Source organism: Musca autumnalis, unplaced genomic scaffold, assembly GCF_047663935.1.
Source record: "Musca autumnalis isolate F117 unplaced genomic scaffold, ASM4766393v1 scaffold_1, whole genome shotgun sequence".
In the NCBI taxonomy this organism is placed as follows: Eukaryota; Metazoa; Arthropoda; class Insecta; order Diptera; family Muscidae; genus Musca; species Musca autumnalis.
The window spans coordinates 63,536,103-63,561,633 of record NW_027411644.1 but is presented as its reverse complement, the minus strand read 5'-3'; the positions used below and the strand labels follow the sequence as shown (position 1 = coordinate 63,561,633).

Sequence of the window (25,531 nt, the reverse complement as noted above, 5' to 3'; positions counted from 1 at the left end):
TCTACTGTTCCTAAAACGTCAAAACAATATACACAATCTTTGTATGTGTGTGTGCTGTTTGAATAATATTCCAAACAATTTTAAAAACAATCGAATTCAATGGTTTTTAAAATAGTTTTTAGAACATTTGTATGGAAGAAATTTGTCAGCTTTTCATTGAAACAAACATTTTATCATATCCACAACTCGATTATGTGGAGAAACCTTGGCCCTTCATTCATTTTTCGTGTTTTTTATAAAATGCTCAATATTGGTATTGTAAACAACCCCACTTGTTGCTTTTGTGTTCACTAATTTTGTTGTTTTAGGAATTCAGGAAAAACAAGGGTTCTATAGATTTTTTCCATTTAAATCTACCTCTTTACTTATACCATGGTCATACCCCTAGTACGGGAAGTAATTCCACTATGAATGACAAATCGTTACACTAGGAATGAGAAGCCAATCCACTAGGAATGGTAACACATTTTTTCTGGGGTCCTGAAGCTATTTATCTAAGGGGTAGTTTACACTATATGTAAATGTCACATGACATGAAATTTTCCATCATTATAAAGTCGCTAATATGTGCAATATTGAGGATTTTCCTTACGCCATTTACTTTGTGCGTCCACACCAGTAAAAATGTAATAAAATTACGTCTCCACATTGCCTGCGTGGGTAGATATGGAATATTTTTATTTCGTGTCATATGACATTTACATATAGTGTAAACTACCCCTAATACTGCGAGTGGATTCATTCACTTTGCGCGGGATGTCACTTCACTATGAATGGCAGGCCCTTCCTCAACGTTGGAAGTCCTTTATCAAAACAGTAAAGGCCTCTAACAATAAAAAAGTTTTTACCTCAGGGTGGGAAGTCACTCCACTATGACTGACAAATTCTTATTCAAGGAATGAGAGGCAATTCACCTCTGATTGTGAAGTAATTTCCTTTGCATGTGAAGCCAGCCGCCTATGAAAAAGAACTTTTCTTCACGCTATGGAATTGACATTTGAAACCCAAACCCACTGGGTTAATACGGTTAAGTGCAAACGGGGTATTAATCGAATATTCTGAATTTATTTATTTTTGTTATTTTTTCTAGGGATGTGATGTCTTTGTTCCAGGAAATAGATGTCTTTCCTCTAAGAATGGGCAGTCATTTCACTGTGAATGTCAAGTCTTTAATGTAGGAATGAGTAGTCATACCCCTAGTGCGGGAAGTCATTCCACTATGAATGACAAATCTTTACTCTAGAAATGAGAAGTCAATCCACTAGGAATGGTAACACGTTTTTTCTGGAGTCCGGAAGCTATGTATTTATCTAATACTGCGAGTGAAATCATTCATTTTGCGTGGGAAGTCACTTCACTGTGAATGGCAAGTCCTTCCATAACGTTGGAAGTCCTTTATCATAAATGAAAGACCTCTAACAATGAAAAAGTATTTACCTTTGGGGTGAGATGTCACTCCTCTATGAGTGACAAATTCTTATTCAAGGAATGAGAGGCATTTCACCTCGGAATGTTAAGTAATTTCCTTCACATGTGAAGCCAGCCGCCTATGAAAAAGAACTTTTCTTCAGTGGAAAAGTTGATTTTCTTGTGAATATTAATTGATCATCATGGGAAAATTTAAGGGAAGATCAGCTGATCTTCAAGAAAAGGTCAAGGTCTTCAAGGGAAGATCACCGGATCATCTGCATGAGAAGATCAACCGATTTTCAAGGAAAGATTAAATGATTTTCAGGGGAAGATCGATGGATCCTCAATGGAAGATCAAGTGATCTTCAAGGGAAGATCGTAAATTTTCAGGGGAAGATCGATAAATCTTCAGGGGAAGATCGATAGATCTTCAAGGATAGGTCGTCAGATATTCAAGGCACAATGAAAAAATATCCAGGGGCAGATCAATTGATCTTCAAGAAAAGGTCGGCAGATCTATAAGGGAAGATAAAACAATATCCATTGGAAGGTCAACTAAACTCCATGGAAAGATCAACAGATCTTCATGAGATGATCAACAAATCTTCACGAAAAGAACAGCTGATCCTCATGGGAAGATCGGATGATCTTCAAGGAAAGGTCGGCAGATCTTTAAGGCACAATGAACAAATATTCAGGGGCAGATCAACCGTTCTTCAAGAAATATCAACTAATCTTCACAGAAGATCAACAGATAATTATGAAAAGATCAACTGGTCTTCACATGAAGATCATCAGAACTTCAAGTAAAGATCAACATATTTTCAAGGGAGGATCAACAGATCTTCGAGGCAAGATCAACAGATGTTCAGGGGAAAATCGACAAGTGTTCATGGGAAAATCGACAGATCTTCATGGGAACATCAACTGATCTTCATGAGATCAACATATCTCACGAGAAGATCAGCTGATCCTGATAGGAAGATCAAGTTATCTTCAAGGAAAGGTCAAACGATATCCATGGGATCTCCATGGGAAGATCAACAGATATTTAACGAAAGATCAACCGATTTTCATGGGGATCACCAGATCTTCACAGAAAGATAAGGTGATCTTCAAGAGAAGGGATAACCAGAACTCACGGGAACCTTCAAGGAAGATCAACTGGTCATAAAGGGAAGATCAACTGATCTTTATGGGAAGATGAACTGATCTTCATGGAAAGATTAAATTATTTTAAATTTAGGATCGACTGATCTTCAAGGGAAGGCCGACAGATCTTCAAGAGAAGATCAACAAATCTTCAATAAAAGATAAACAAATCTTTAGGGGAAGATCCGTAGGTCTTTAAGGGAAGATCAACATATCTCCTTGGAAAGATCAATAAACCTTCATGAGAAGATCACTTGATCTGCAAAGGAAGATCAACATATTTTCACTGGTATATCATCAGATTTTCACGGGTACATCACCTGATCTTCAAGGGAGGATCAACTGATCTTCAAGGGAGGATCCACTGTTCTTCATCGGAAGATCAAGTGGCCTTCAGGAGAAGATCAACTGGCTTTCAGGAGAACATCAATTGTACTGAACTGTGAAGATCAACAAATCTTCAAGAAAAGATAAACAAATCTTTAGGAGAAGATCCCTAGGTCTTTAAGGGAAGATCAACATATCTTCATGGAAAGATCAATAAACCTTCATGAGAAGATCACTTGATCTTCAACGGAAGATCAACATATTTTCACTGGTATATCATCAGATTTTCACGGGTACATCACCTGATCTTCAGGGGAAGATCAACTGATCTTTATAGGAAGATAAACTGATCTTCATGGGAAGATTAAAATATTTTAAATTGAGGATTGACTGATCTTCAAGGGAAGGCCGACAGATCTTCAAGAGAAGATCAACAAATCTTCAAGGAGAGATCAACAGATTTTCAGGAGAAGATCCGTAGGTCTTTAAGGGACGATCAAAAGATCTTCATGGGAAGATCAGCCGATCTTCAAGGAAAGATCAACCGATCTTCAAGGAGAGATCAACAGATTTTCAGGGGAAGATCCGTAGGTTTTTAAGGAAAGATCAACCGATCTTCATGGAAAGGTCAATAAATCTTCATGAGAAGATCACCTGATATTCAAAGGAAGATCAACATATTTTCACTTGTATATCACCAGATTTTCACGGGTACATCACCTGATCTTCAAGGGAGGATCAACTGGCCTTCAGGAGAAGATCAACTGAACTTTATGTGAAGATAAACCAATATTCGAGGAAAATCTTCAAGGGAAGATCAACTAATCTTTGAGGGAAGATGAATTGATCTTCATTGGAAGATCAACAGATTTTCATTCCTGAGAAGTTCAACCAATCTTTATAAGAAAGTCAATCTTCATACGAAGATCAAACGAAACGAAACGATCAAGGGAAGATAAACCGATCTTACGAGGAAGTTCAACCGATCTTACCTTTTTCCTTCTTCAAGGAAAAATCAATCGATCTTAATGGAAGATCAACAGATCTTCATGGAAAGATCTTTGTGGAAAGATCAACAGATTTTTCATAGGAAGATCAACGGAACTTGATAGGTGGATCTTCAAGGGAAGATCTATTGATACTTACGTAAAGATCACGAGATCTTCATGCGAATATCAACTGATCTTCATTACATTAGAAGATCTTCATGTGGAAATCAACAGATATTCCATTAGGAATTTCTTCTTTCGAAGTATTAAACTGCAGAAAGTTCTTTTTTACGGTGGCTTCGCAGGAGATCTGATCCTCTTTGCCATTTTCGAAGAAGTGGAACAAGTGTCGATATTCTTTGTGGGAATTTATTGCAGCTTTGTTGTAGGCTTGGTTCTTCATTCTTTTGAGAGTCAGTGACAGTCGGGTTTTGTTTGGAGTTGGCTTTGCGATGCAGCCACTCACTTAATCTACCACCATGTGGACATTGTCAATAGTTTGTGTCGTGTCGTGTTCGAAGTCAAAGTCATTACATATTTCTGAGTTGCTTAAAACCTTTGACCACAGATGCTAAGGCGGCCACATATGATGATTGGTATTTCATTTTAAGGGAATACCCCGACTGGTGGCATTCACCGATCGCATTATAGAGGTCGATCTTCTGTTCTCCTTAAAGAGAACCTTTTAAGCTTATAGCCTATCGAAGGAGTTTTATTCCAATGAAGGCCCTTACGGAGGAGATTCGGGGAGTTCCAACTAGAACAAAATTTTTAAATTTTAAAGAAAGCAATTGAATTGTTTCTCTGACTGTTGACATGCCGCGCTGTCTCGTTGAAACTACATGCCCTCCACATTCATTTCTTCAATTCTAGGCAAGAAAAAACTGCTTATCATTTCACGATACCGAACACCATTGACTGTTTGCGCTTGACCTGCCTCATTTTCATAAAAAATTTGTCCAATGATTCCTCCAGTCCAAAAACCACACCACACAGTGACACGTTGAGGATGCATTTGCTTCTCGTGAATCACTCGAGGATTTTTCACACCTCAAATGCGACAATTCTGCCTATTGACGAAGCCATCAAGATGGAAATGGGTCTCGTCACTGAAGATGATTTTATCTGCAAAATCAGCTTTGTCATGTTGTCTCTCCAATATCCAATTAACGAACTCCCTTCGATGTCCATGGTCAGCTGGTTTCTAACCTCGTACCTTATACTAGCAAACAATAACAATTGTTCTATGTCAAACAATGACACTTCGAATGGCGCCAAATTTAAAAATTGCGTTCTTTTTGGGACACCCAGAGTTTCCATTCTCCAAAAGACCCTTATAGTGTTGTAACATTCTATTGAAGAACCTTGCGAGGGTTTCTTGCTTCTCAGAATTACCCCAAAAATGTGTTACTGTAGTGTTCGATTGTACAGAAGAGTCCTAAGAAGGGTTTCTTTTCTTCAATTTCAATTCTTATTTCGGATGAGTTATCGATCTTGACATTTAGGGATGGAGAAAAGCATTGTTACGTTCAGCTATGTTCAGTAGAAGACCTTCAGAGCACTTCTATTAGAGCGACAAGGATATTGGGGGCTTTCCTTGCTCAACAAAAGTACTTCTGAGCTCCTCGGTCATCAATGAAAGAACTTTAAAAGACTTTCTTTGGCCAATAAAGCCATTCGGTGGTGTCCTGTGGCCCTCAGAAGGAATGTAGAAAATATTAGGTAAGTTTTTATGTTGAGATTAAAGCTGGCAAATTTTTTTCTTGCATTTGATGAAGGCTTCTTTTGCCATTTCAATTCGGCATCTTATTTCGTAAGAGTTATACAGCTTGTCATTTATCAATGGAATGCATTCCGACCTCTCACCAGAAGAATATTAGAGCCTTTCTTTCTTCAACAGAAGGACTTCAGAGCACCATTGATCAATGTAACGGCTTTAGAGACTTTCTTTGGTCAATATAGCCACACAGCTGTTTCCGCCGCCTCCAAAAGGCATGTACACAATATTAGGTGGTTTTTTTTGTTGATATCATGGCTGCTAAAAACTTTCTTGTATTTACTTCAGGCGAGTTATACCGGATGGGTTATTCAACTTGTCATTCCTCAATGGAAGGCATTCAGACTTCTACCGCTAGTAGAAGGTTTCTTAAGAGCACTTGTTTTACCATCAGAAGCAAATTATCGACTTTCTTTGTTGAATAGAAGGACTTCGGAGCACCTTTAGACCAGTTGTGTTCTATGACCCTAAGAAGGTATGTAGATTTTTAATAACTTTCTGGACAAGAGGGCCTATATAATTCTCCTATGTTGTCCGGTTTATTAGATTTTAGAAATTGTATTAGCTGTCTGTCTTCCAAATCTCCGGAATCACCGAATACTTCATGACGAGATAGATATTAGCTTTTTAGAATCAACATAGAGATGCTGTTTGGTCCATTGTGAAGAATTCGGGGTGCTTTTCCTATTAAATCAGTTACTTTTATTGCATTTTCCCTACGTTTCCTCAATGTTTATCGACATTTCTGGGTAACGACTGCTTAGAATTACCTGATTACCAGATTTCCTTCTCTTTTCGTTAAAATTTAACCAATCTGGATTCTGAACTCATATATGCAAGGTAGAAAAAGATTAATATTTAAAAAAAACTTACCAATTAGCTTTATAAGACTGCGCTCCAGCTTCAGCAAGATAAAGTTCGCTTTATAATCCACTTGACTTGCGTGTTATGAGTGAAAAAAACTGACTTCGATTTTCACAGAACCATAGATTTATTAATTCATATTTATTTTTCTTCAAATTCGTTATGCACCTCCGCAAGAAAATCGATTTCTTTCACTTCGTTTTATTTCCAATTTTTTAATTATGTATATATTTTTTGTTTTTTTTCTGATTTTCAAATTTTTGTTTTTTTCTTCTTATTTTTATTTACACTTTGCACATATAGACAGAAAATTGTTAGAAAGTAAAAGTGATTTTATCCAAAACCAAGAAAAAAATCTGCAGAGATTAGTTTTCTAAAAATAAAAGAAAAAGATTTTTCTATCATGAAATTGTTTTGGTTTTTTAGTTGCTTTTGTTGTTGTTTTAACTCTCCACTAATTGCTTTGATTTAAAAGTTACTAATGATGGTGTTGGAGCTAAGTAACTGTTTTAGCTAGTGCTGCTGCTAAATACTTCTTTTTTTTCGACTCTTTCCTGGTCTTGGTGGTGGTGCTGGGTTAATTCACAACTCACTTCACTCGCTTACATTACACTGGGTTACCACCACTAGCCGCCAGCCAGTCAGCCACACACTCTTCTTGGTTTAGTGTTTGTTTGGAATTTATGACAACAACAACAGTAACGAAAATAAATTTCATTTTCAATTCCAAAAACAAATATGCATTTTGTTAGGTTTTTTTTCTTTTTCTTGAAGTTGTTGCCGTTTTTGTTTTTTGGGGTTATTTCGTTGGTATTTGGTTTCTCTGCTAATGGTAGTTGGCTTTGGCGTTGATTGTTGTTGTTAGTTTTATTTTGCTAAGGCAAGGGGAACAAAAAGGCAAAAAATAATTAGGGGGAAGACGGGGGGTCGCCACAGTCTGGTTTGATTTACCACCAGCAGCAGCAGTAACCAGTTTTGTATTGCTTCCCTAACACAGAGAGACAGTACAAGAGAGCTGGAGCAGAAGTATCATGTAGTGAGTGAGTACACATAAATAACTTCCATTATAAATAATAATATTTAATACAGTGGTTCACAGTTTTTCAAAATGGTTACAGAACTCTGGATAAGATCTCCTGTAGACTTGGAATTTTGGAGGTAGGGTTCTTTGAGCAACTCAGCTTCTTGGTTAAATAGTTGTGGGCTGTTCTCTCCCTGTAAATATCGCATGAGTTATCCAGTTTGTAATTTATCAATGGCATTCATACCATTATGGTCGGAAGGAGACTTTCCGAACACTTCTTTTACCAAAGAAGTATATTAGAGAAGAAGGTCTCCAGAGCGCATATGATCAATGAAACGATTTTAGAGGCTTTCATTCGTCAATAGAGCCATTCCGTCATGTTCTGTGGCCATCAGAAGGTATGCAGATCATATTAGGTAGGTTTTAATGGCTGATAAAAAAACCTTTTTGATGAAGGCTTCTCTCGACATTTCAATTCGGTACCTTATTTCGGATGAGTTATCCAGATTGTCATTTATCAATGTAAGGCATTCAGACCTCTATGGTAAGAAGACCTTTATTTCGGATGATTTATCCAGATTGTCATCTATCAATGTAAGGCATTCAGACCTCTATGGTACGAAGACCTTTAGAGAACTTCATTTATAACTAGAAGTGCATTAGAGGCTATCTTCGATAAACTGAAAGACTTCAGAGCACATTTTGGCAGGCAAATTTTTTTTATATGATGAAGGATTCTCTTTACATTTCAATTCGGTATCTTATTTCTCTCTAGCTTCTCATTTATAAGTGGAAGGCATTAAGACCCTTATAGTCATTAGAACCACTTCAGATCACTTAATTTACCAAATGAAAGATATATAGGCTTTCTTTGGTCAACACAAGGACTTCAGTGCACCTCTTTGATCAATGAAAACATTTTAGAGACTTGCTTCGCCATAGCCATTCAGATGTTTTATCACGGCTGATAAAGACGTTCTTGTATTTTATGAAGTCTTCTCTTGTCATTTATCAATGGAAGGCATTTAGACCTTTATGGTCTGTAGAAGACTTATTTTATTAAAAGACGTCTGTTTTGGAGCTCTCAGTAGGTGTGTAGAGCACATAAGGTAGTTCTTTATGTTGACATCATCGATGATAAAAACTTTCTTGATTAAGGCATGTCTCGACATTTGAATTCCGAATGTTATTTCGGAAGAGTTATCCAGCTTGACATTTAACAATGGATGGCATTCAGACCACTATGGTCAGAAGAAGACATTCAGAGGACTTATTTTACCAAATGATGGATATATACAGGTTTTCTTTGCTCAATAGAACGATTTCAAAGCACCTCTGTGATCATTGAAAAGACCTTAGGGACTTTTTAGTCAATAACGCAATTCGGTCTTGTTATCTGGTCCTCAAAAGGTATGTAGAGCATAATAGGTAACAAGAGCGTATTTGCATCTAATATCCTCTTATCTGTCTTCTCAGGTTAGAATAAGTCTTTTAGTGGTGTTTTATTGCCAATAGCAGACCTTGTGGAGATATATATGGGCAATAGAAGGACTTGGGAGGTTCATTGATGAGAAAATGAACTGAAACTCCTTGTCAAGAGAATTCATTTATACATCTCTATTGGTCAGTAGAAGGTCTTCAAAGACGTTTAGTCGAAACAAGAAGAATTTTACAGGTCTTCTTGGTCCCAATCGCATCAAACTTCTATAAATTACAAACGCAAAGCAAAAGACTTATATGGATTATAATACGACCATAAGAGAGGTCTGTAGAATATAAGATTTCTGTAAAGGTCTTCTATAGAATAGAATGCGATTTGTATGAAACAAAAAACTACATGAGACTTCTACAGAAAAGGGTCTTCTAAAGACTAGAAAGTAATTGCATGGGACTTTCATAAAATAGAAAACCTCCACATGGGTATACGATAGAATGGAACCATTTGTAAAGGCTCTCTAAGGGCCTTCTAAAAAGTAGAAAACATCCGTTAGGCTCATATATAGAATGTAAGGCCCCCATATTGTACTTTTATGGAATAGAAGACCTCGGTAAGAGCTTTCAATAAAAAAGGAATGCTTGATAGAATGGAACCATTGGTAAAGGCTCTCTAAGGGACTTCTAAAAAGTAGAAAACATCCGTTAGGGTCATATATATAATATAAGGCCCTCATATTGTACTTTTATTGGGTAGAAGACCTCGGTAAGATCCTTTAATAAAAAGGAATGCCTGCGTGCCTTAGGGTCCATATGAGATTTGACCCATTAGGGTTACAATGTAAAAAGGAAAGCTCAGAAAGGGTATGCTAAATACAAGAATACATTCATCAGATTTGTTTATAGAATAGAAAACCTCCGCCAGGGTCTCCTGTCTTCTTATATCGCTCTTTGCGAATTTATACCGATGTTATATCAGCGAACCCAAGCAGCAGATGACTTTCCCATTTTCATTGGAGCTCAAAATTGTTGGAAGATAAGAGAGTTGTAAATTGTTGGCATTTGAGTCACCAAGCTGCGAGTCAACGAGCGCATTGTGGCATGGATATATGTACTTCTTTTGCCTGCAAATCAGTCCTTAATGCAGATCTTGAATCTGGCACCAATCACACTCGGAAAGCTACTACTCAACCGGGAGTTCGTGAAAAGTATTTTGGTTCATTGGAGCTCAAAGTTGTTGAAAAATAAGAGAATTTTAAATTGTTGGCACTTGAGGCACCAAGCTGCTAATCAACGAGCACATTGTGGCATGGATATATGTACTTCTTTTGCCTGCAAATCAGTCCTTAATGCAGATCTCGAATCTGGCACCAATCACACTCGGAAAGCTACTACTCAACTGGGAGTCGTGAAAGTCATTGCCCTACTGTGGTCGAATAATCTTCGATCATATCGTGGCAATAGTCTGTTTTCAATTCCCGACAAGGAATTGAAAAATATTTTGGTTAATTGGAGCTCAAAGTTGTTGGAAGATAAGAGAATTTTAAATTGTTGGCACTTGAGGTACCAAGTTGCGAGTCAACGAGTACATTGTGGAATGGATATGTGTACTTCTTTTGCCTGCAAATCAGTCCTTAATGCAGATCTCGGATCTGGCACTAATCACACTCGGAAATCTACTACTCAACCGGGAGTTCGTGAGTTGTGAAAGTCATTGCTCTATTGAGGTCGAATAATCATATCTTGGCAACAGTCTGTTTTCAATTCTCGACAAGGTATTGAAAAGTATTTTGGTTCATTGTCTTCAGTAGAGGAACAGAGTCGGCTTTGATTTTCTATACTACATCGATGTAGTCTCCTATATCCAACGTATTTAAATGTTTTAGGCACGGGACTGAATGCCGGAAACCGCCATGACAAAGGGTAAAATATGTTAAATGTTGTTAATATATTCCAATAGGCCACTAAATGCGCCGCATTACAGGAGTTTTATTAGGGATGTTCATTTTCGGAAAATCATTTCGGAAAGTCCAACTCTGCAGGCGGAAGTTACGATACATGCGCCTTGTAGTCAATGTTATGGTTACAATGGGTAGTTTGAAGTCCCGTATCTCTCGGAAATTTTTCAAGAACCTCTCGAGGAAAATGTTATCTTTGCAATCTGGATGGACTGCATGGGCTAATTGTGTTGATCATGCCAAAATTATCCACGTCCGCCTTTTTTGGATTTAGGCCTATTATTACATAAGCATATTACCGAGTCTTTTACACTGTGAAACACTGTATGTTGTTAGTGAGGGCTCTACGTACTAGGCATAAATTCGTTTCACTATTAACAACAGCAACAACTAAAACAAGATTTTTTTAACGGCAACTCTATTTGATTTGTCTTTCCCCCCATACAAGGCACCACACACAGAGTGCTTTAGGTATGTTATGAGGAAAATTGACAACCCGAAAGAGAGAACAATAGTTTGAGAGAAAAGTTTAAGACTGAGATGAGATTTTATGATTCAGATCAGAAATATCAACAAAAATATGCAACAAGTTATCAACACAAAAAAAAGATTCGGCAGAAGGGAGACTGTTTTCACAAAATTCCTCTCAATTTAAATATAATTGCACATTTTATTTTATTCAATTTATTAACCTTTGTTTGAAGTTGTAAACAATTTCTTGAATATGAGCAGCACAGCAACACAATTTACATATCCATTGAAGTTTTCTTTTTGGTTTGTAGTTATTTATTTTTTTGCTTCTTCTTCTTCTTCTTTGGAAGTTATACACCCCACCACTGCACACAAAATTGGCAATTTCAATATTTGTTTTAAATTTGATATTAATTTCGTTAATTTTCTTCGTTATTCACCTTTAGAGTAAATATTTTTTGTTTATTTTTTTATTTAAACTTCTTTTTATTTGAGAATCAATAACCAAACAAAAATGCAACCATGCACTCTGGGGGCAGGCATACACACACGAACACACATAAACAATGCACGAACGACGACGATACGGTCTTGTTCTAGTTTTTTTCTTTTTTAAATAAATTTCTTTTTTAAAATTTAACCGTTTTGATCTTTCGAAAACAACCTCTCGCCACGATATCTTTCGTTTAACTAAAGTTTTGCCTTGCTGACTTAATATCGAACTGTTGCTTGGTTGGCTAGTTGGCTGGCTGTATGCCTCTGTTATGTTTTGTGTTGTTGCTCTCACCATAATTGACACACAACACTGTTCCATTATTCACTCACTCTCTCTGCACTTTAATATGCTCACGCTCAACATTATTAACAAGACATGCAACAACAACAGCGTTCGTTGTTAGTAAATTGTAATACAGGTTTGCAGCAAAGACTGGCAATCAGACAGACATTGCAATGCATGGCTGGGCTGGTTGGTTGCTTAGTTAGGTAGTTCCACTCCTCAATAAAGCATAACTGCTGGTCACCCCAACGACGACAAAACTAATAACAAGTGTTTTTATTTTTTTCTTCAAGTAGGGAGAGAGTTAACCACAAATGAGAGCAATCATTGGGAATGTGCCACACGGAAAGAGAGAAAAGGGGAAATAAAACAAGTGTCACATTTGTGATAGAAAACCAAGAGAGATTGATCAATTTAATTACTGGGGCTCTTTATGAATGACAACAGCGACCGCCATGTCAAAGGGTAAATATGTTAATGTTTGTTGCTTTATTTCATCATGCCATCATAAAATATGTCACATTACAGGAATTTTATTAGGGAATATAGTTTTAGTCATATAGTCATTAAAGTCATTGTTTAAATAATATCGCAATTTACATCGAAAGAGTTTTATTTTTTCTATTGCGTCATTATGCCGCAAACTGAAAAACCATCTTAATGCAGATCTCGACTGGTGTTGGTCAAAAGTTTATGCTCGCCTACAGGAATTAGGATGCCAGGAGATAAAATGTTGGCAAAACTATTTCTCTGATCATTGGCTTCCTCTTTTGGTGAAAAGAATAAAGTAATCATTAATGTAGATCAGGGTTGGCTTCAGGGATCCCTGTGGTCCATTTATTGGAACCCTATAGTGGTTCCATGGTATACGCTTTTGCAGATGATCATTGACGCTAAATCTTGTTGGAAGATAAGTTGATCTGCAGTATATGGAAATTGTTTGGCATTTGCGGCACCAAGCTGTGAATCATTAAGCGCATTGCGGCACGGATGCATGCACTCACTTTGCTTGCAATTCAGTCCTTAATACAGATCTCGCACCTATTGCACTCGGAAAGCTACTACCGAACCAGGAGCTCGTGAATTGTGAAAGCCATTGCCCTACTGAGGTCGAGTAATCTTCGATCATATCGTGCAAAACAATCAGCTTCCAATTTTCGGCAAAGTATTGAAGGTTCATCAGGAGAGGAGCAGAGTCTGAGTGGCAGTTTGGTTTAAAGCATTATGTAGCTGAGTCTGCAAGTCGAAAAGGTTTGGGAACTTGAAGATTTTTTTGTGACTATTGGTGTTGTTCAAAGGTTTATGCCTGCCCACAGGAAATAGGATGCCAGGAAATGAAACTTTGGCAATACAATTTCTCTCGGCGGCTTCCTCTATTGGGACAAACAAAAAAGTATTTATATTTCAATTGCATTATTGATCATCAAGCTCGATTCCAACAAGAAATTAATTACAAAAATTAATTCGAAAAATTATCTTCGCCTAAAAAGGAAAAATCTTCAAATAAATAAAATCAGCTGAGCCAGGCTGGGGTTTGAACCCACGTCCTTGAAAAACACAAGGAAAAGAGTATTTATTGATGTTGTTTCAGGTTGTCCGCAGCGATCCCGGCGATTTATTTATTTATTGCAAGCCTACAGCGGATCCAAGGTATATGCTTTTGCAGATGACTTGCCCATTTTCATTGAAGCTCAAAATTGTTGGAAGATAAGAGAGTTGTTCCCCAGAATATGAAAATTGTGAGCATTTGAGGCACCAAGCTGCGAGTCAACGAGCGCATTGTGGCATGCATACTTACTTACTTAGCTGGCCTTTTACAGAACATTTGTTCCATAAGCCGAACTAAGAAAAAATCTCCAATCCTCTCTGTTTGCTGCTGTATTTTCCCAATCTGGGATATGTAGCTTTGTGATATCTCGTTTCACTTGTTCGCTTCAACGAAGCTTTGGCCTTCCAGATCTGCGAGAACCTCCATGCGGCCCGTATTTATACGCCTTTTTAGCGGGTTCATCATCACTCATTCTTATAACATGGCCTAGCCATCGCAATCGTTGTATCTCGATTCGTTCAACTATATTGATGTCATTGTATAGTTGATACAGCTCGATGTTCATACGACGCCGATATTCGCCGTCAACACAGATTGGCCCGTAGATCTTTCGAAGAATTTTTCTCTCAAACACACAAAGCACTGCCTTATCTGCTTGAGCAAGTACCCATGCTTCGGAACCATACATTAGCACGGGTAGTATCAGTGTTTTGTACAGTGTTATTTTTGTTTGACGAGAGGTGGCTTTATTCCTAAACTGCTTACTCAGCCCAAAGTAGCATCTGTTAGCCAACACTATTCTTCTTCGTATTTCACAACTGATGTTATTTGTTGTGTTTATGGCGGTGCCGAGGTAGACGAAGTCCTTTACTACCTCAAAATTATAGGTACCAACATTCACAGATGGTGCGGTGTTTATGGACATATTACGCGTCGATACCATCAACTTGGTTATTACGCCGTTTACTGCCAGACCAACTTTAGCAGATTCTCTTTCGACTTTTGCAAAGGTGTCAGTTACTTCCTTTATCGATCGACCCATGATGTCAATGTCGTCGGCATAAGCCAGTAACATGTGGCTGTTCGTGTATATCGTTCCATTTTTTTTTGACCTTCGCGTCTCGTATGACCTTTTCCAGTAGGATGTTAAATAGATCACACGACAGGCCGTCTCCTTGTCTGAAACCTCTTTTGGTAGTAAACTCTTCGGAGAGGTTCTTTCCAATTTTAACTGAGGATCTCGTCTCAGTTAATGTCATTCTACAAAGTCGAATGAGCTTTGCAGGAATACCAAAATCAGACATGGCTTGGAACACCTTTGAACGTATAGGGCTGTCGAATGCTGCTTTATAATCGACGAAAAGATGGAAGGTGTCGATCTGCATTTCTTGGGTCTTTTCCAGGATTTGTCTCAATGTAAATATCTGGTCAATGGTGGATTTGCCAGGTCTAAAGCCGCACTGATAGGGTCCAATAATTTCATTGACCATAGGCTTTAGTCTCTCACACAATATGCCAGATACTATCTTATATGCAATAGGGAGCAGACTTATGCCCCTATAATTGGAGCACGCAGTCTTATCACCCTTCTTGTGGGTACGCGTTCTTCCTGCCAGATGGTGCTAACTAGCTGATGCATACACCTTATCAGCGTGTCGCCTCCGGTTTTGAACAGCTCGGCTGGTAGACCATCTGCTCCTGCCGCCTTATTATTCTTCAGCCGGTTTATTGCTGTCCTTACCTCATCTTGGCTGGGCGGTATGCATTCAATACCATCATCTGGGATTGGATCTGTGGTATCTTCGCCGTCTTCACTGCTATCGGATACCAACAGTTTGGAAAAATGTTCTTTCCATATCCTGAGCACACTATCTGTATCAGTTACCAAATTACCTTGTTGATCTCTACAGGAGGATATTCCTGTACCAAAGCCATCAGTTTGATGCTTCACTCTTTGGTAGAATTTTCGGACTTCGTTCTGTCTCCTGTACATCTCCATTTGTTCACACTCCCTCTTTTCCATTTCTCTCTTTTTCCTGCGGAAAAGACGTTTCTCCTCTCTCCTTTTCTCCCGATACCTCTCTCGTGCGCTACGCGTTGCTACTGATTGTAAAGTAGCCCTATATGCCGCATTTTTTTCTTCGGTAGCAGCACGGCACTCCTGGTCATACCACGGATTCTTTGGTGGAGGTCTCTGGTATCCAAGTACTGATTTTGCGGCTGTTTGCATGGAGTGGGCAATATTTTGCCATTGTGCTGATATGTTATCGGGACGAGAAGCGCTATCATTAAGCAATTGGGTCAGTTGAGTGGAATATGCTGTGGCTATCTGTTGTGTTTGCAGCTTGGCGATGTCCAACTTTCGTGTTGTGTCTGTCCGTGCTTTATTTGCAACGTTTAGACGGGTACGTACCTTTGCTGCAACGAGGTAATGGTCCGAATCTATGTTTGCTCCTCGGAACGATCGTACATCCAACACGCTCGATGAATGTCTTCCATCTATCACAACGTGATCAATTTGATTTATTGTTCTTTGGTCTGGAGACAGTCAAGTGCCCTTATGAATATCGAGATGCTTAAATCTGGTACTGCTAACTACCATGTTTTTTGCCGCTGCGAAGTCTATCAACCTCATTCCATTGTCTGATGTTTCACTATGTAGACTGAATTTCCCGACTGTTTGTCCAAAGATATTCTCCTTTCCAATTTTGGCATTAAAATCGCCTAGAACAATTTTAATGTCATGGGCAGGACAACGGTCATATGTTTCTTCTAAGCTCTCGTAGAATATATCTTTGGTCTGTTCGTCCTTGTCTTCGGTTGGGGCATGAGCGCAGATAAAGCTGATGTTGAAGAATTTTGCTTTAAATCGAATTGTAGCAAGTCTTTCATTCACTGGGGTGAAGCTGGAGACCAGATGTTTTAACCTCCTACCAACTACAAAACCGCAACCAAACTCATGCTTTGTGTCATGGCAGCTATAATACAGTGCGTCACCTTTAGGTGTTGTTGTGACATCTTTCCCAGTCCATCGTATTTCCTGTATGGCAGTAATATCGGCTTTGTACTTTCCAAGTACGTCTGCCAATGCGAAGACTGCACCTTCTCTATAAAGAGTGCGAACATTCCAGTTGCAGATTCGCAGATCATGGTCCTTAAAACGTTTGCGGGGTTCGTCAACTTTAGAGGGGTTTGTTTTTCTTTTCTTTCGTTTTTTCATAGTAGGCTGTTTTTTTCTAGGGGAGGGTTACTAACCCGACGCCCAAACCCAAGTTTTTAACGTTCTTATGGGTGAACGCGCGGCACATGTTAGCTCACTACCTTTAACGGGTGTTAAAGGCAGTTCCCCAGGTGACACCACGGGGAGGTCAGTGTCCACTTGAGATGAAAGAGGGCATGTGGCATGCATACATTTATTTTTTCTGCTAATCAGTCCTTAATGCAGATCTCGAAATTGGGTACTGCTCAACCAGAATTTCGTGAGTCGTGTAAATCGTGTAAGGCCCCACTGAGGTCAAGTAATATTCAATCGTATCGTGGCAACAGTCTGCTTCCAATTCTCGGCCAGGTATTAACGAGTATATTGTATCATTGTCTTCAAGAGAGGAGTGGCAGTTTGCTTTTAAAACAGGGCGTAGTGTAGAATATACATGTTAAGGTTTGTGTAGCAGATTCATTCATATGACATATGGATTCGTTCACTGCTTTTGTCTGCAATTCAGCAAGTAATGCAGATTTCGAACCTGGCGCCCATCGCACTTGAAAATCTATTACTCTGAGGTTGAAAATCTATTACTCTATCATATCGTGGTAACAGTATGTTTCCCATTCTCGGCAAGGAATTGCAGAGTATATTGCTTCATTATCTTCAGCAGAGAAGCACAGTGGGAGTGGCAGTTTGGTTTTAAGAAGATGCATGATTGCATCTTAGGCGTTATGTGACTGAGTCTAAACATCCAAAAGGTTTGGGGACTTTCCTTGCGACTATTGGTGTCGGTTTTAAGAAGATGCCAAAATATGCAAATTTTTGATATTTGAGGTTCCAAGTTGGGAGTCAACGAACGCATTGTGGCATAGGTCGGAGTGGAAGTTAGGTTTTAAAGCGTGATATAGTGGTCGTCCATTAATTGGATCCATATATTACAATTCATGAAGTTGCATTGGTCGGGCTCAACGAAATCGCTGGGTTTACAATGACCTAGATTGCAGTAGGGTCTTAATTTAATAGGAACTTTGTAAGCCAGCATGTAACAGGAAGAAGCGCCAGACTGACGATGGAAATGTCTGGAGAGCTCAAACATGTGTCAGTAATTAATTTAGAAAAGTCCACGTTGATGGAGGAATGGGGTTCATCTATCTGGTATGGAATAAACACATTCGGGGTTATTGTGAATGAAACTCCCCGTCAATTTTGTCTCTCTGCCGTTTAAACTTAAGGAGAAAGCTTTTATTCAGAATAACTCCCATTGTGTGGATCGTTCGGAAGTTGGGAATACCAAATAGCAAAGATCAATTTTGTTACCTCCTTGTAGTAGGTGGTAAATGCTCGGGTCATAGCTGGTCCAATGTTGCTAACGGGCGGAAAGTAGACGTCTGCAGAATGAACTGAAATACTCATAGTCGATAGGAAAGTATCAGAATGAGAATGAATGGGTGCAGGTGTCAGAGTAATCAAGTGGGATGATGTAGTTCCTAGAGGACGAGCAATTATGTCATTGTCATACATAAAGTAGTGATCTAAAGTTACCTATTTCTAAGACCTTTGTAACTGAATTGCATAATCTGAAATGAGTTACCGACATACGAGAACAGCTACGCATTCTGAGCTGAAACTGGAGGAAGTATGTATGTACATATGTAGTTTCTAAGACCATTGCAATTGAATTGCAGGAAATGAAGAAGGTACCTAGGTCGCCAACACGCTATTACATCTGCGGAGGGTGCCCTTGACATCTGGGAAGGCAGTTGGAATTAATTATAGCCTATTCATCATGCCGTTGTCTGGAATGGGGAGTATGATCATTTGGAATTGGAAGACTAGACTGACTACTTGACGTGTTACTAGCATGGACGCTATTAGCCGTTCTAAAGGCTAGCTAAGCGGAAAGCTAGTTACAGAACTGGAAGAATATATAGTTTCATAACTAGCTTCTTTCTCGTCTTATCCTCTGAAATCCATTACGATAAGTTGTGTTTTTTTGGATGTTGTCATTGTGAATAATTGTTGAGTTTTAATTGAGATATGTAAGATTTGAATTATGTAGGTAGATGAAGGAATTCCACCTGTTCCGCAAATCATTAGGGCACAAATCTGTGGGATCGGCTGTACACGAGAATGGGGTCCCTGTCTGCACCGTGCCAAAATGTTCCCAACACCATGGACTTCTGACTTGATATGTGTCAGACCTTAGTTGCGCGAGTATGGTTCTGATGCGTCTGGGTAGGGTTCTCTCGATATCAAAAACCGCTGGAGAATGTTTGGGTATGAATCGCCCTCTGAGAAGAAATCTGTTGTTGTCAGATGGTATGACTGTCTGGATGTCGGGGCTCTATCTCCGGATGTGCCTGGGGGATTGATCCTGTGCAACGATGCTGTGGTTGGTACGCTTTGCCAAATGGCATGCCAGTCGGAACTGTCGAGTGAGCAACACATTATGTAGCTGCACTGACAGTAACCTTGCCTCCTGATGCAGACGATCCACACATGAGCACATTATCACCCTGTTTCTGTAACCATTTTTCGTTCGTTCGTCTATAATCGTAATAATTTGGACATCCATAGCTCAACCCCTAGATGACATACAGACCTAATTCTTCGTATACACGTTCTATATATAGTTATGAATTCCTCATTCAAAAATCAGCGTTCCACATTTGCGCTAAGGCGAGTAAATCGATTTACAAAATTTGACAATTCGTGTGAGAACAATACAACTTTTTACAAAAACAGGGGGTATGTAGCTGCACTGACAGTAACCTTGCCTCCTGATGAGGACGATCAACACTCGACATCTGAACACATCCGGTAGCGTTTCGAAGAGCGACTTGCAATGCTTTCCACTTTATTTAGCGGGGTACATACGAGTACCATCAGTTTTGAATTTAGATTTTTGCTCAAATATCGGTTGCTTGCCGGTGTGAAGTCCATTTTTGATGGGGTGTTTATTGAGCGACTGACAGCTAGGTAAGTTCCCTACAGCACTTCCTTATCTTTACCTCATGAAGTACCCAATATAGCTCTCAGTACCATGTTTCTCTTCGGGTCTTTTATTCCATTTGCATGTCTCGGAAAGATGAGAAGATAGTCGAAGATGATCCCCGAGCATTCTCTGATTCTTTACGGTAGGTATTGACCTGTCTCTTATTTTTATATCCTTGTATCTCAAGGTGAAAATCGTAGCAAAAGACTTATGCGGGGAAAGCTGTACATTTCTTTTCTGCAAATAATTTAAAAGCGTACTTATGTAGGTGTTAATTCTTCCCTCCAGTGCATTGATGGCCACGCCAGTGGTAAGTATCGTGCAGTATGATGCAAGCTTGCGGCCGCCTGTGGCAGCCCGAAAGTTGGAAATGTAAAAATTAAACAGAAACGGAGGCAGGTACATCCACTGTCGTTTTACGACTATTTGTCTTTTTCCCTCCGAAGTCCACGTCTGCCAGTCTGTCATTGATATAATTGCACAACCACCTCTTGATTGTGTGTGGCCAGCCGGAGCTGATGATGTTGAAGAAAATGGTATGATCGGTGCTGTCAAAAGCTTTGGATAAATCTAGAGCTACGACGATTGTCCTTTCGAACGGTATTGTTTTATTTAGGCCATTTGTGGTGTTGTTAACGACATCAGTGAGTGCTGGGGATGGCGCTGCGCATCTTTTTAAAAGCCATGTTGGTGTTCATGGCTTTGGATAAATCTAGAGCTACGACGATTGTCCTTTCGAAAGGTATTGTTTTATTTAGGCCATTTGTGGTGTTGTTAACGACATCAGTGAGTGCTGGGGATGGCGCTGCGCATCTTTTTAAAGCCATGTTGGTGTTCAGCTGCTGCTCATTCATGGAAGTAGCCGTGACTCCAAAACCGTTGCTAGACGTGACAGGCGATTGATTCTCCCCGGTTATTAGATTTTTCCGGTTTCAGGAGTGGAATAGTCTTTGTCATTTTCCACATATCTTGGATCACAGACGAGTTGATGGATAAAGTCAGGATGTCTGCTAGATTTTTAGTAACTCGGCCGAGATTTTTAGGCATGACCATTGAGATGCCATCGATATCCAAAGCTTTAGATGATTTGTCTCTGACTATAGCTGCGCTCTCATCCTCCAACGGGAACTGGAGTGAAGGTTCAACCCCCTTAGTACTAGTCTATTTGCATACTTCTGGTCAGCTCGGTGTAGGATAATCTGTTGACAAAATTTTAGAGCGCATTTTTGGCATCTGTAATGAAAGAAACTTGTTGTAACAGTTTGTCTGAGATCGATGGTTCTTTCCTGAGAAAAATAATTAAAAAATGGAAAACAAGAAAAGGAAATACATATATTAGTTATTCGTGTGCATATAGTTAGATGGGGGCAGCTGGAGAAACTGCTCCACCGTAATTGATTTTGACCACCTCAATTGATTTTTGGTGCCGTGCGTCGTGCCGTGGTTGAACCCAAGTTCCAGGTAGAGAATCGAATCGATGTGAATTTGCATTCTCAAGCGGTTACTGTGACCCATAGAAAAGGGAAGGTAAAAGATAGTACTCAACATTCCCCTTCCCTCCTTCAAGTCATACTTGCATAGCTTAAATATGAGGGATATTTAAGCAATGAACAAAAAGATCTTTCTTTGTGTGCTTTCAAGTACACATTTTCATTCGTCCCTTAATTAGCCATCCACTCAAGAGCCTGACAACTTCTCACACATCTTCTTCTCCATTAGGTTTTAGTGTAGTTAATAAAACACTGTAACTTAATTTTTTTAATTATTTTTTATTTATTGTTATGTTATTTTTTTTTTTTCATATACCGGTACACTGCTGATTGGGAAACATTATATTTTCCGCATACAAATACTTTTTTGGCACCTTGCATATATTCTTGCACAGCAAGTTTTATTGCTTCCTCTTTACTTTCCACTAATACTGGCTCAGGTTTCAAAAGATTTGGATTGTTTTCTTGTCTTAATTGTTCCTGCTTCTTGAGATCGTGATAGCGTAAAGTTTCTATGGGAAATCCGTATTTCTTTTTGAGGTGGGCATATGTTAATCCTCCGTGAACATACTCATTCACTGCCATCTCTATCTTTTGTTTTCTCTCGGTTGCTGCTGTTAGAAATGGTGATTTGCTGGGAGCTTTTGCTAATTTTTTACATGGGGGGGGCTCGAAGTCGCTAACGTCATCGTCGTCACTCTCACCGTCAACATTAGCATAATTATCATTAGCAGCGGTATTCGGAACAGCAGCAGCCGTATTGGGAGCAGTAGCAGCGGTATTCGGAACAGCAGCAGCCGTATTGGGAGCGGTATTGGGAGCAGTAGCAGCAGTATTGGGAGCGGTATTGGGAGTAGTAGCAGCGGTATTGGTAGCAGTAGCAGCAGTATTGGGAGTAGTAGCAGCGGTATTGGGAGTAGTAGCAGCGGTATTGGTAGCAGTATTGGGAGCGGTATTGGGAGCAGTAGCAGCAGTATTGGGAGCGGTATTGGGAGTAGTAGCAGCGGTATTGGTAGCAGTAGCAGCAGTATTGGGAGTAGTAGCAGCGGTATTGGGAGTAGTAGCAGCGTTATTGGTAGCAGTAGCAGCGGTATTGGGAACAGCAGTAGATCTGGCAGCATCAGCAGAATAATTAGGAGCAGTCCCCTGAGAAGAAGATAGTCCGTTGGTGTCAGATGGTATGACAGCCTGAATGTCGGGGCTCTATCTCCGATTTGCCTAAGGGATAGAATCTGTGCAACGATGATATGGTTGGTAAGCTTTGCCAGTCGGAACTGTCGAGTGAGCACATTATGTAGCTGCACTGACGGTAACCTTGCCTCCTGATGCAGACAATCCATCCTCACATGAGCACATTATGTACCTTGCCTCCTGATGAAGACGATCAACACTCGACATCTGAACACATCCGGTAGCGGTTCGAAGAGCGACTTGTAATGCTTTACGCTAGGTATTGCTAATTTTTTTAGCGGGGTACACAACATCAGTTTTGTCTGTAGATTTTTGTTCAAGTATAGGTTGCTTTCCAATGTGAAGTCCATTTTTGCGCCAGTCATGTCAGCCAGTGTGAAGTCTATTTTTGGGCCAGTCATCAGGAAACCACAAACATTTTCATCAATGTTGGCTAAAGCAATCGATATTCGATGAAAAATGACAGTCAAATTTATGGGGTGTACCCCACTTTACTGAGCGACTGACAGCTTTGTAAGTTGCCTACAGCACTTCCTTATCCTTACCTCATAAAGTACCCGACATTGCTCTCAGTACCTTGTTTCTCTTCTGGTCGTTTATTCCATTTGCAAGTCGCGAGAAAATGAGAAGAAGATAATCGAAGATGACCCCGAGAATTCTCTGATTCTTTACGGTAGGTATTGACCTGTCTCTTTTTTATATTCAAGGATCTCCTTGTTTCTCAAAGTGAAAATCGTAGCAGTAGACTTTGGCGGGGAAAGCTGTACATTTCTTTCCTGCAAATAATTTGAAAGCGTACTTAAGTAGGTGTTATTTCTTCCCTCCATTACATTGATGGCACGCCAGTGGCAAGTATCGTGCAGTGTGATGCAAGCTTGCGGCGAAAGTTGGAAAATTAAACAGAAACGGCGAAATAACTCCTTCCTGTGGTAAATCAATTTTCATTTTACGACGATTTGTCTTTTCCTCTGAAGTCCACGTGTGCCAGTCTGCCATTGATATAATTGCACAACCACCTCTTGATTGTATGTGGCAAGCCGGTGCTGATGATGTTCTTGAGGAAAATGCTCGGCGCTGTCAAAAACTTTCGATAAATCTAGAGCTACGACGATTGCCCTTTCGGCAGGTCTTGTTTTATTTAGACCAGTGCCGACCAAGAAGAGCGAAGACAAAAATGTGAATGTATTAAAAATATGATCAATTTATGACAGTGTGTTAGTAAGTTTGTATGCACGCTAGTCTTCCCGGCCAGCTGATTTGTCCGGTTTTAGTAGAAGGATAATCATAGCCATTTTCCGCATATATTGGATCACAGACGAGTTGATGGATTAAGTCAGGATGTCTGCTAGATTTTTAGTAACTTGGCCGAGATTTTTAAGCATGACCATTGAGATGCCATCGATACCCAAATCTTTAGACGGTTGGTCTCTGACAATAGCTGCGCTCACATCCTCCAACGGGAATTGGAGTGAAGGTTCAACCCCCTTAGGACTGATCTATTTGCCCACTTCTGCTCAGCTCGGTGTAGGATAAACAGTTGACAACATTTTAGATCGCATTTTTGGCTCCTGTAATGAGATTAACTTGTTGTAACAGTTTGTCTAGACGTGACAGTAGGGATATAGGGGGATAAAAGTCTTCCCGGCCAACTGATGTGTACGGTTTTAGTAGAAGGATAATCCTAGCCATTTTCCACATATCTTGGATCACAGTCGAGTTGATGGATAAAGTCAGGATGTCTGCTAGATATTTAGTAGCTCGGCCGAGATTAAGACATTAAGATGTCATCGATACCCAAAGTTTGTCTCTGACTATTGCTGCGCTCACATCCTCCAACGGGAATTGGAGTGAAGGCTCAGTCCCTTTAGGACTGATCTTTTTGCCCTCTTCTGCTCAGCTCGGTGTAGGATAAACTGTTGACAAAATTTCAGAGCGTTTTTTTGGCATCTGTAATGAGATAAACTTGTTGTGAACAAGTTTGTCTGAGAACGATGGTTCTTTCCTGAGGAATATAATTAGAAAATGGAAAAGGAAATATATATTAGTTATTTGTGTGCATATAGATAGCTGGGTGCATACGGAGAAACGGCTTTGACCACAAATAAACTGATAGTCTGGTTTGGTGCTTTGCCTCAATGACTGGTGGAAACCAAATCCCAGGTAGAGCCTCGACTCCATGTGAAATTGCATTCTCAAACGGTTACTGTGACCCATAGAAAAGGGAAGATTTAAGATAGTACTCAACATTCCGCGGCCCTAACCGTCTTCAAGTCATACTTTCTCAGCCTAAATATGAGAGATATTTAACCAATGAACGAAAAGATATTTGTTCGAGCGTGTGCTTTCAAAGTACACATTTTAATTCGTTCCTTAATTAGCCATCCACTCAAGAGCCTGAGAACTTCTCACACATCTTCTTCTCCATTTTTAATGGGTTAGAACATCAATAAAATTCCGATTATAAATAGTTTTATTTCAGATGGTCATTTAATTGACAATTCGTAACAACATCCACAACTAGACAAAAGAAGATATCCGCAATATCAAGGGAATTTATCTTGACAAACGTGAGTTCTTACATAAAAGCCCGCAGAATGTCAAAAATTGTTCAAAACCACCTTCAACTTCTCCCTCATGCCCCATCACCAGCTGTTGATGCTGTAACCATGAATTGGAAAACACAAAGAAAAAATTATCTCATGTCTCCGTTGGAAAAAGGAAAACCAGGGAGGAATGTGACCAGAAAAATACTTTCAATAGAAGACATTTGAAGACTACAGGGCAGCAAAACAATGGCTCTAAAGGAGGAGGAGAGAGGGAAAGAGTGATATGAAAGCCATACAACAACAACTATATACAAAAAGATGATAATCGTAGCTAAGCATTCCATGTTGCTATTAACTTTGAGCCTAGCTGG

General features: G+C 39.5%; 1 protein-coding gene and 1 long non-coding RNA gene across 5 annotated transcripts in view; one reads left to right on the top strand and one right to left on the bottom strand.

The window, feature by feature from the left end:
• The window catches only part of LOC141399744 (uncharacterized), a 239,377-nt gene extending 227,247 nt beyond the window's left edge, over positions 1–12,130 (bottom strand). For 2 of the 4 annotated variants that reach the window (XR_012411927.1, XM_073979000.1), the window contains exons 1-2: positions 11,628–12,130; positions 6,529–6,892 (exon numbers count right to left, since the gene is read on the bottom strand). The gene's annotated coding sequence lies outside the window, so the exon portion shown is untranslated. The remainder of the gene's footprint in view (positions 1–6,528; positions 6,893–11,627) is intronic. The other 2 variants (XR_012411932.1, XM_073979012.1) reach the window with 1 other exon arrangement.
• Positions 12,131–12,596: 466 nt separating this feature from the next.
• Positions 12,597–25,307, top strand: LOC141399757 (uncharacterized). The gene is made up of 3 exons (XR_012411936.1): positions 12,597–12,649; positions 25,083–25,181; positions 25,264–25,307. It is a non-coding gene; the product is annotated as an uncharacterized lncRNA (long non-coding RNA).
• Positions 25,308–25,531: the final 224 nt, after the last annotated feature.